Genomic DNA, 12,500 nt, shown 5'->3' with positions numbered 1-12,500 from the left:
ATTTACATAATTCAGCCGTGAGGCTGCAAAGTGATCTATCTATCTATCTATCTATCTATCTATCTATCTATCTACCAGTTCTTTTATACTCACTTTCTCAAAAATCTTCTCTTCAACAAGAAGTGCTAGGAGGGCAAACATGAACCGGTTCTTGTTTTCCCTCACACAGTTGTCAAACTGTAGATATAGAACAGGGGGTAGGTCATATTCATCAGCCCAGTAAACAAGAACATCCAAAAGGACTGTCATGGTCAGATTGGAGTCATGAGGAAATTGATAGTAATCAAATGAGCCAAATATCTCTTTCCCATTCTGTGCTTGCCCACTGTGAATTATAGCACCAACAAGATGAGTTCCCACAGTTGTCAGAGCAGACATTGCCTTGCTGAGACGTCGTACACTTGGAATGTTTGTTGTGTGCTGATCCATACCATCAGCGATGTTGGCCATGTACTTACAAGGAAATTTTCTTGCCTTGTAGCGGTGAAGATAGTAGACTCGTCTTTCTTGCCTGTGGAAGTCATGCACAACAACACATCAGTAAGATTTCAAAGTATTCCATACAGCAGTAATACTGCAAAATTAAACAATTAAAAGATAAAAAGGCATGGGAAATATTGTCTGCATTACATGGCATACAAGGACACCTATTCAGCACTGAATTCCCTTAAATTAAGAACTTTAACTTACACTTTCTCCTTAGTCAAGAATACTGCAGTGGCTGTATGCAACAATACTATTAATTGGCACAAAGCGGCTGTGCGACATAATTATAGTAACAATCCATAATGGTCCAATATTACTAGAAAGTGCTATGGGAAAAAGCCGAGTCCTTTTCACATTAATTTTATCCTGCAGTACAGGATGTACTAGGTAAAATAAATATTTATAGCCAACTTCGAATTATTAAAGTTATCATAAAATTATCCAATCACTGACAGTAGATATTGCTTCATTTTACTTCTTGATACTGTCAAAAATGTTGCTTACCAGACTAATTCAAGATGAAGCTTAAGCAAGTGATCAATCTGGGCTCTCTTAGCTTTGTCCACAGTTTTTTCTTTTTCTTGCTTGTACCTTGTACAATCTGTACACTTGGTGAAGCGATTTTCCTGTGGAATTTTAAATGAGCATGGCAACAACATGTAACTAAGTGCATGTACAGAAAAAAGTACACCTTTCATGAGCTCAAAACTAAGAGAGAAAATTGGTGAGATCAACACAAGAACAAACTGAAATGACTTTCATGCACTCAAAATATGAACACTACTTGTGAGAGGTGACTGGAATGTTGATTGAACAATTTGGAGTACCTTAGGAATAATGACATGGCTAAAGTGCTTGTCCCAGAGACTGTAAAAGTGAGATAGCGATATGGTTGGTTGGTTGAGAGTTTTGTTTTCTTCCAGCATTTTTTTGTAGATATCGCTTTTGCTGAAGCATGATGGCAGATGAATACCACCATTGTCTGGTTGGTGGTCTCCAATACAGTTAACAAAGAACTGCAACCAAGCAATGCACTCTGATGTCTTGCTCATTACTGACTTTCTTCCCTTGTTACCATGCTCAACCATTGTGACACCATCTTTAAACTTTTTCATAATGCGACGAAAACTTTCCTTGCTCAAATTGTGTGCTTGAAGCCATGCTACACGACATACACCTTTTCCTCGTATAAAGAATACAGTTTCATATTCTCCAGATTCACTGAGTTGGCTTTGTTGATGGAGGATTTCTAGGAAATAGTTTTGCTTTCCTGTCTGCTTCCTATTCTCTGCATATTTCAAGTCCTCAATAGACAAGTGTCTCATGCACCTCTTTTCACAGCAGATTTGAGTGAGGACCTATAAAATTTCTTCATCTCGTCTGAGACGCACATCTAACAATGAGAATTTACAACAACAAATCAACATGTGATGATGTATTCTTTAGCTAGCATGATGAACCTTTTTTTTTCACACTTTGAAGAATTAACAGATTGTTTGAAGTCAGAGGATTGAGGTAATTAATAATTATTATAATTATTATTCTCTACAGTACCTAGACAAAGGCCAAATATGGAAGAGAATGGAAATAATGCACATATTATATCATATATTACAGTACCATAACCAAAAGTTAGTCATTATGAGGATACAATCTACCTTTATTTTAAAAGCTGGATGACTCTGCATCATTAAAAAAGCTGTACAAATCAATTCCACTCAAGTAACAAGTTACTCACTAAAAAAATTATCCTTTCCTGTCCATAATATACAGGATTGCCAGCCAGTCTAACAAGTGTTAGCAGTCTGGCCCTTTACCTGGTGTTTAAAACAAGCAACTACACTAGAAAATAGTTGGTGTTGAAAACACTACTGTACATGTCTGTAAAGTTCTACCATGTATTTTCTCTGAAAGAATTCCTGATGTAACTTTAGAGACTAACCACTTCTAGCTGGCATGCTAATGCTAATGCTCGTCCCAGTCCCTTGTTGTAGGTCATGGATTCACTGATCACCTGGTAAGGTTGATTCACGTGATGAGGGTGCCAATTATTTTGAAAGGTACAGTATTAAGGTTACAAGTCAGTGCAAGATTTTGAGGATTTGGAAAACCACTCATAAGACAATAATTTACCATAAACTTTCTCACAATTTAAAAACATCTTGGGCAGTTTTTTTTTTTTCAAACATGCAGATGTAAAACTTTGAAACCTTTATCATCACGCTGACCTGCTAGCTGCTAAAAGGTGGTGAGAAGAGCTTGAGCAAGAGACTGGCAACTAAGTTTTTTTCCTTTTCCCCTTGCCTTACCCCCTACCCTTGCAACATGTACATGTATCTAATATCAAGCTCCGTGCCTCTGCCTCACACTTAATGCTTAGCATAATAAACAGCCTTCTATGAAGGCTAAACCTCTAATGACAAAATGACCGCGAATGTCATAATTATCACATCACTATTTAGAGAGGGCATAATTTTCCCTAAACCAGGTATCAAATGGGGATGTTGTCCCTTCAGTATCTAAGTCTAGGTAAGGGAAAGACTTCATCTCCACAAACTCTGGCCTGTATTTCCTTGAGTGGTCCTTGATCTTAAGGAACGGTGAACAAAGACGATAAATATAGCCCTTTTTATATTCTGCAACTTGTGTGCACCGTCTAGTTGGAGCACAATGACTTTTGTTCATACATGATATGACATCTACATATTTCAAAATCTTCATGTTCCAAGTTCCAGAAAATGTAGGTCCTTTTGCCTTGGTTGCCATTCCTAGCATCAAGGCACTTCGCTTTTGACTCGCTATTTTGAGTGATCCCTTCTTACTAGTTTCCTCTCTATCAGTAATTATAATGTCCACATGTTTGTTGAGGAATGACTTAACAGAAGCCTTTGACACATTCTGAAGCCACTGAACTACTCTTGACAACATTTTGTCTGATTTTGATACATCTAAAAAAATTGTTTTCCCTTGGACACTTGAAACAAACCAATGTGAATCTGCAATTACAATAAATGAGGTGAATCTATTAGTAAAATACTTGGGTGTTTGTTGTTTTGTGAAATACTGTACATGTAGTTGTGACAAAACTTTACCTTGTGGTGTATTAATGTCTGTTGGTTCCTCAAATGGCAGTTCATTGGCATCTATCCAACTATCATCATCATCCAGACAAATTAAGTCTGTGCAGGGGTAGATTACAAAAATACATTTACTTAGCTGAGCTAGGAGTGATTAATAATCCATACATGTACGTATCTAAATCCATCTCTTGTCTCTACAAGTAGTACAGTAACTCTTTTATATTGAACTTGAAAAATTCATTCAACTGTCTTGTGAAACCTTATATGACACATTTTTGGAAAAATTTACCTTGAGTCATTCAGTCGTAATTTAGATGTTGAGTCTTGCTGAACCCATGATCTTCGTTTAAAATCATGCTCGAAGATAAAATTGGGCTCTTTAACATGTTACAGCTTTTACGGACACACTGGGCACATGATTATTGCCAATGATCAATGAGTAATTGATGACTAATCAAGAGGCCGCAAAATGTTTGGTCATTGACTGGTCATTGATTGCATCGATCAGTCGTTGATTGAATTGATTAGGCATTGATTTGATTGCAAAATATCGAAAACGGCCCGTGTTAGACTGGTGGTTAATTCGTTTGTTTGTAGCTTGGCCTGTGAAAATTCTACAAAGATTTCAAACAAGATGTCCCATTCACAAAAATACACCTTTCTGGACTCTTTTCAGTTTGTCCAAAAAATTCCAGCAACTCCATCTTCTGATGGCACTCTTTTACTCAATGACAAAATTCTCTGAGAAAGCGAGGGCCACCAGCACAGATGGGAGATGCAACAAAAGAAATTGAAGGAAGCAGAAGTTGTTTTGTTATTAAAGAAAGAGTTAGGTAAAGTGAAACACTGCACAATTAAGCATCATCTGAGTGTATTTCTGATTAGCACTTCACCTTTCAAAATGCCGGAAGGTCATTTGACTTTTGTGAAGGCATAATTTCGTCAACAGGAATGCCAGTCATAAAGAAAAATATGTCCAACACAGATAAAAGAATCACAAACAAAAAAAGTGGAACAAGAAAGCCAGAAATGTGTCTTTTGTGCCCAGTATAATAGTCGACAAGTAATCGATGGGTCATCGATGAGTAATCAACAACATCAATACGTAATCAATTACATCAATGAGTGATTGATGTCATTGATGAGTAAGCGATAGGCCACAAAATTTTTGGGCTTCAAATACTCATTGATTACCAATTGATGTCATTCATCGTCAATTAATTATGCCTGGTGGTTACCAGTCAACAATTATTGTTGCCTGAGATCTAGGCAAATTGTGTTTGCCAGTACAAGCATTGAAACCCCTCTTTCATATGAGAGGACACAAAATACATGTAAATGTAGGTATATTAAACCAAGTGTGAAGTCAAGATTGCTGGATATTGGTCAAGTTCTTTATTTGGGTGTCTATAAACACACAAAAAAAGAACAACGCCAGGATCCAGTCATCTTGACCGCACAAGCTTGGTCAATATAGGATTTATTATATGGGATAACATAAAACACCAAAAAAGTTATCTTTGATCCTGCGGGACTAAGCGAGAACTCCCGAGCGGGCAGTATAGCTCCATTTTGCCTGCACGGGTAGCCAATCACAGCGCGCGATTTGGTTCATCTTGCCTGCTCACGGAGCTAGTCATATAATAATTATTTGAACAATTATTGGATGAGATTGAGCATGATAGCGATAATTATCAAGGCCAAAGTTTGTATTATCTGCCGAAGCTGAATGCTGAGGCGGATACCACAAACTGAGAACTTGATAATTATCGCTGTCACGCAAAAACCGAATCCAATAATTGTTTTACATGTATTATGCATATTCCTGAGCTGAGCTCATCCATGGCAAAACTGATCAAACTGCTGGTTAGTGTGTTAGGTGACGTCACTTCTGCAAGCAAAAAACTATTGTCTGTAGGTATGAAATCAATTCTACATATATAAAATCTGTTGTATGTATGTATGTATGTATGACGTAAGAGAAACAGAGCAAGCAAGAATTAGCTGCGTGCTTATAGCCAATCAAAATCGAGCTGGTGTCACCAATGTATAATCATTGCGCCGGTAAACTCGTAGGAATTTTCCGTGTCTTCTCAGGCTTGTGATTTATGGATTCTCGTGTTTTCCCAAAAGCCCATGTGGTTTATCAGACAATGAACCACAGAAACGTATGGTCTCTTGCCTATAATATACAGTGCTTGGTTGTATTTTGTTTTGTGAAATAAAGGAGAGTAGCTGGAAGGAATGAAAATTTACCTTGTGGTGTTTTGGCTGTTGGTTCATCTTGTAGCAGTTCCTCTGCATCTATACAAGTGTTCTCATCATCAAGGGAAGTAACGCCTGCAAAGGAATAAATTGAAAAACACTCAATTTTTCCTATCAGCTAAATTGGGAATCAGGCTTGACTGCTGCACACCCGCTATAGAGTTACACCTTGAGACTTAAAGGGTGTTTACATGAGACCGGGACGAACTCATGAGTTGGTATCGGCCTCCATGCATTTCTTTTTATGCGTTTGCATGAGACCGGCCTGACAATGAACTCAGACCGATCTGAGTTCGTCTCGGTTGCTGGACCGATACGAGAAATTCTCATACCGGTCTGAGTTCGTACCGGTGTCATGTACATGTAAATCATAACAAATCTCAGACCAGGTCCAGAAATCTGAAGCCTGTATGCTTTTGGGTCAGCCGTATATTTATTAGAAAAACACATATCGTTTTCATCCCGAAACCAGGCACCAAGCATCTCGTGCCAGTTTCATGTAAACAGCTGCAAAAATTTCATACCGGTAAGAGTTCATACCGGTCTGAGTTCGTCTCGGTCTCATGTAAATACGCCCTTACACTGCAAGACTTATGTAGACGTAGAATAACAGCTTAATATCCGTCGACTTAACAAATTTATTACCTTTCATGTCAGATGGATGTTCATGTTCTTCCGCATTTTCACTCGATTCCACGGCAACGGTATTCTCCAAAGGATCAATGCTGGTACTGTCATCAATATTGACCCAGGCTGGTTCTGTGTGTGGATCGTTGTTCGATTCAAAATGATTTTTTTCTGGACTACCATGCTCGCTGGCGCGATCGCTGTAAAATGACGGTTGCGAACATGTGGAGTTTGTGTCATTCAGGTCAATCCACCTAGATTCAAACAGTGGCCGTCTCTTTGTTGGTGTTTCCTGAGTACTTGTATCGCTACATGTATCTGAATCATGAAGATTTATCCACGTACCGACACGTTTCACTGGGGTACTCGCTTCAAGTGGCCTAAATTCGCATTCGCTTCGGTTTTCATCCATTACTGCCAACTACCAGGGGTGGATCCAGCATTTTTCGTGACTAGTTTCCACCAAAATAATTTTTTCCATGACACTTGAAACATTTAGTACAACAATTTGCTTTCAATACCTAAAACTTAGCAATTCTTGACTTTTTGGCATTACTAAAAACGATTTTATAAAAAATAATACTTAACACGATCTGTTACCTGTACATAACAAGCAGAAAGCTTAGGTAAGTAAATATTGGTGAGGTATTAGCCATGTTTCCAGACTCCACCACGAGGAGGTTCTCAACGTACAAGCCCAAGGAAAAATAAAATGTTTTGTTCCATGTTTAGTTTTCAGTTCAAAACAAAGAAAAGTTCATTAAATGGCAAAGTGGAATTTGTTAATCATCCCTTGAATCACTGCATAAAATGTTGGCCATTCTCATTCGTCTTGGATGGAGAGACGCAAATAAGTTAATGATTTCATCCAAATCCAAAGGAATGTCCCTATGAGCATGCATAAGCGCCAAACCATTCAATCTCTCTTCTCCCATTGTGGCCCTTAGATAATTCTTAAGATAACGAAGGCAAGATATTGATCTCTCACAGGAACAGGATGTAACAGGAATCGTTGCAAGAATCTTTAGGATGGTGAAGATGTTTGGAAAAGAAACTGGATCAACACTTTTCAAAGTATTGGCAATCTTTTCAGGGATGTCTTCTGCCTTTTCTTTCTTCTCTGTCCATATTCTTTGCCACAACTCCAACTCCGCAGGCAGGCCAACAACGTTCGGAAGATCGCGTGCATAGTGATGACAAAACTCTTGAATCTGAGCTTTCCAGGTTGATGGAGTTTTCAGGAGAACAGATGGTATGACAGAAAACCCTTTAAAACACACATAGGCTCCTTGAGGAAATCTTGATTGAAGTTGCTGCAAGCAATGGTCCAAAAACACTTGCGTAAGGTTGATCCGATAGTATGCTTCTGGAGTTGACGCAAGACAGTTGCTACGAAAAATTTGGCGCTGAACAATTCTTGGTCTGCTAGGTTCAAGACCAACTTTCTGGGAAAGTTGCACAGCCTCATCAAACAACCGATGATGATGACCCTCAATGTTCGTCTGCATGTCTTTAAGGGCATTCTGTAGAGTGGTAATTTCCTGCTCGGCCTTGAGAATGTCCATTTCTTCACTTTGCAGCTTAACTGTGGCAGGCCTTGTTAAATTTAGTATATACTTAACAATAACAAGCGTCACAATAAATCCAAAAGTGACAGCATTAAGTAAAGACCGTGCATCATCCCGACTCTTGGGATTCCAAGTACCAGCACGAACAACACCATTCTTATCCTTGTTGAGCTGCACATCTTCTAATGTTGACAAAACTGGGACTAAGAGCTCAACAATTCTATCTAAACCATCAATACGGGCAATCCACCGAGTGCGACAAACGTCAATTAAAATTCTGTGATTGCTGTTGGGTAATAGTTCCTTAATCTTGTCAACAAGATGATGCTGACGCTTAGGCGAGTTACTAAAAAATTCGGAGAGTTTCCTAACAGTACCCATCATATTCTGAACCATCGATAGTGAGCAGGTATCAGCCACGCATAGATTGAGACGGTGATTCATGCAATGAACGTAAATCGCTTTGGGAAACTGATTTTGGATTAATGTTGATGCACCAACGTACCTGCCTGCCATGTTTCCAGCACCATCATAAGATTGACCTCTACAATTATCCATGGTCAAACCAAGGTCACGCACTGTATTAATTATCAACTCCTTGATTGCGTTACCGGTTGTTTCCTCTCCACAAAGGTAAAAACCAACAAACTCCTCTCGAATATTCTTTGAAGAGTCGACATAACGGAGAACAAGAGACAGGTTTTCTTTGTTGGAAACATCCGCTGCCTCGTCAGCCATAACAGAAAACATTCTGCTTTGTTTAACTTCCGCAATGATCTTTGAAGAAATATAATTCCCCACGGTCTCGATAATCTCGTTCTGTATCGTTTTCGAACGGTAGGTGGCATTTCTTGGCGCATTCTCGAGATGTTCCTTAAGTTTTACATCACCACTGTCTATACGAAACTCCATAAGGGCTTGAAAGTTTCCTTGGAGATTGCTTGTTATTTCGTTTCCCCCTCGACGGAATATTCTTTTTACCACAAAAGATTACAGTTTTCACAATCGATTTCATTTTCTCTCTATTTTCATCGATCTGGGCTTGTATCAACCGGTTCAACTGCTGATCAATGGGGGTAGTTTGCCTTCTCATTTCACTCAAGAAATTCTGCATTGCCATAACAGAAAATTTGTGAATTTCTGACTTTCCGCTCGCGTGACTTTCCATCCTGCTACACGCCGTTGTCCAAAATGTAAGCGGGGATCGGAACAGTTTGTCTAATTTGGCGCCATTTCTGCCACACTCCATTCCGAAACAGACACAAGGCAAACAAAACGCACCATCTAAATACTTTGAATAAACAAGCCAAGGGTATTTCACGAGCCATTCCTGTCGAAACTTTCGCTGCTTTCCAGAAGTTTCTTTCGAAGCCGGAAACTCGAACAGCAGATCTGGCTTCCAAACGCTTTCAATAAATCGAAACTTTTCAGCATCGGAAAACGAAGCAATGCCTTTATACACAGTACCGATATCAAACGGTGAACAATCTTCCTTTCGACAAACAGGCTGACGCTCGACCTGCCCTGAAAGTGACGCCATATTGACTAGTTCACGACTAGTGCACCGCAAACGCAGCATCCAATGAGAAGAGAACTTGACTGGTGCACAATCGTGCTCAGCCAATGAAAGAGACTTTTGACTAGTTCACAAGAAACAATTGAAATTTTGCACTAGTGCACATTTTGAGCAAAGGTCTACGGAGGGGGTAGGGGCAAAGGTCAGGTCAGGCGGTCACAATGGAACGCAAGGTGCTGGTCCGCTGGAGGCTGGCAGAAAATGCAGTGCAGTTGAAGTCTGGAATTAACAAATTCTGTTCTGTATTACAATGAAACACCTGCGACGAATTTACATCTTCTAGCATGATTTATTTTTCTTAGTATTTTTTTATTGTTAGATATTTTGACTAGTTTCTGGAAACTAGTTGCACTAGTCTGTATCCAGCCCTGAACTACGTACTGTCAGGTCTTTCGCGAAACTTAATCGATGTGATCTTTATGGCCTTCCCGTCTATCTGTAATATGCGAAGAGGTTTCAGCTGTCAAAGCGCATCTGGATGAAAATAAGGGGTAAAGTTCACGTGCTCATCAATTTACCGGAAATTGGAGAATCATATTGTTGACGTCACCATTTACAGACCCCTGCACACAAATGATTTAGACACTTTATTAAGAGGACACCCTCCTCAACCTTATTATTTTGTTGGCACATTTTCTGTCCCTTATAGATGTGCTATTCCTTTTTCCATTAGTTGGGTTTCTTGGCTCGCCAAGGACCGCCAAGCGCTAAAATTTACGACTCAATCACAAAAGAACAAAGAAGATCTTGTCATTGATCATCAGTGATCTTTGACAAATACAACTGAACCGCTTACTTTCACTCTTAGAAAAAAAAATAATTTGACGCTCAGAACGACAATGATTCGTCAGCTCCAGGATAGATAAACTGCATGAAGTTTACCAAAATGCCATACAGTATATTTTAAAGTTGCAAGTAATTAACACGCAGGCAATACGGCGTTCTCAATATTTTCACACATGTAAATTTTCCGATCATGTAGATTTATACACCTAGGGTGACGTGTACGCAAGCGACCTACCCAAATTGTAGTCAATGGTAGTTTGAATGAATTTAATAGAGTAAAGCTGTGAAGATTATAATCACCCCCTTGCCATGGTCCACTGTTAAGCCTATGTGAAATAACCCTGTGTGCCAGAGTTTCTTTTTTTTTTTTCCCCTATTTGGGGGAGACGGAATTGAGCGATTGCGAGATTTCGGCTTTTACTTAAATTTTGATTTCCTGCCAATCAGGGCGAGGTGTAAAACAGTGATCAAGCGGCATCCGAGCCGCTTTTCAAGTCAACATAACTGCATCGTGATTGTTAAGTTCGAGTTACTGTTCACTCTGCTCTGCTGGTGCGGTGAGGCTGACAACCAAGAGCAGTCTTTTCATCTTTCGACTTGTCATTTCTCTTGTCATTGCAACTCAGTACATCGGATAGTAATGGGAAAAAGTACGGCAGATAAATTGTGGTGTATAAGAGTTGTGTCTGGAGCTGCATATCTGTTTAAAGGAGGCAAGAAAGTTGACAATTTTCTGAACATCGTTGGAGCGGAAGAGCTAAACATGGACACCGCAGCTGGAACATCAAGTTCAGTGACTTCAGTCTCAAGATCGTCCCCCACAGCAAAGAAACTCTTGAAGATAACAGTGTAGTTACTAGTAATTTGCTTCAAGAAAACTCAGTCATCCTGCGCTGATAAAATTCTGTTCCTAGTTGGCGACAGCTGTAGAACATGATAGAGAGCTAAATACAAATAAATTCAGTCTTGAAAAGTGCGGTCATATACACTATAGAATTGGCCATCGAAAAATGATTAGCGACTCTCCCAAACTGCCTGGACTCTATACCCGGAGCTTAACTTGAATTCTCTAATCTTTAAGCCGTCCTGAGTCTTATACTCACTGCACATCAGTAACTTCAGTCACTCTATAATATATCTACGACAGCGAGTGCACGGTCATCTAAAATAACTGTTGTATAAAGGAGTCCACGGATTTTCCGTCCGATCTCGGATCCGTTTTACGTGCGGTAGTCTCGGTTTTGGGTTTTTAAATTTTAAGCGAGTTTAACGTACGTAACAGGAGACATGGACTACTGTGGAATGAAGGGACACTCAAATTTGGGGTAACTTTCAAGGAAAAGTAGGCGGCGAGTTTACGTGCATTAGACGATGAATTTCGCCGGCCAGTCTTCGTTTTCGGGGTCTGTCTTTATAAGTACCTTCCAAGTTCTCGTAGGTGGATCGCCGATATGAACTTCAAATCGATTTCCTACGGTTATCAAGTAGGAAGTTATTCAAGTAAATTTGATCATGAAAGTTGACTATTTTGTGAAACGAAGTGACCATGGAACGAAGTGACCGTAATTCGAGATGACTAAATAACAGTGTTGACTTATAAGTTTATGTAAGTGTCGGGCAGTGAACCCGACATAATTTGCATCGCACAAATCATATTGGAATAAGTATACAACGCAGTGATTGAGTGTTGACGATCGGGGGCTTATTTTCCTTGACACTCAGAGTTTGTGACAGTTTTCTTCTTGTAAAGACGAGTTGTACGTTAACATTTTTTACGCATTTTTTAACATTTTAGATAGTCGTATCACACCTTATACTTTTTCGCTTTTTAACTTGATAATGGAGTAACGTAGCGCCGAAACGTTGTTCGCTTTTTGAAATGTGTTTTAAAAATCTTTTAGCGTTTAACTTCTTAAGCAATTTAAACGAGTTTAAACAAGTTTTTTCAACTCGCAAAAGCATCGGGCAAATAACCCCATCGTCTGACGCATTCTTGTTTTCTATTTTGTTGCAGCTGGAATTTGTCCCCTCACCGAGTGGTGCATACCAGTTTGCCAGTGTAAATCCACGCTACTTTAATAAGCTAGATTGCAATGACGTCTTTAAGAAGAT

The 12,500-nt window shown here is 39.3% G+C and overlaps 1 protein-coding gene and 2 pseudogenes across 1 annotated transcript in view; 1 reads left to right on the top strand and 2 right to left on the bottom strand.

Annotated features, from left to right (window-relative positions):
- The window catches only part of LOC138018837 (uncharacterized), a 10,731-nt pseudogene extending 3,861 nt beyond the window's left edge, over positions 1-6,870 (bottom strand).
- LOC138022002 (collagen triple helix repeat-containing protein 1-like) overlaps positions 1-12,500 on the top strand; it is a 198,301-nt gene that overhangs the window by 68,876 nt on the left and 116,925 nt on the right. The window lies entirely within an intron of this gene.
- LOC138021996 (52 kDa repressor of the inhibitor of the protein kinase-like) lies at positions 6,890-9,953 on the bottom strand (annotated as a pseudogene).

The sequence above is a fragment of the Montipora capricornis genome, chromosome 10 (assembly GCF_036669925.1).
Source record: "Montipora capricornis isolate CH-2021 chromosome 10, ASM3666992v2, whole genome shotgun sequence".
Lineage (NCBI taxonomy): Eukaryota > Metazoa > Cnidaria > Anthozoa > Scleractinia > Acroporidae > Montipora > Montipora capricornis.
The sequence above is the reverse complement of the archived record's forward strand: the minus strand, read 5'-3'. Positions and strand labels throughout refer to the sequence as shown.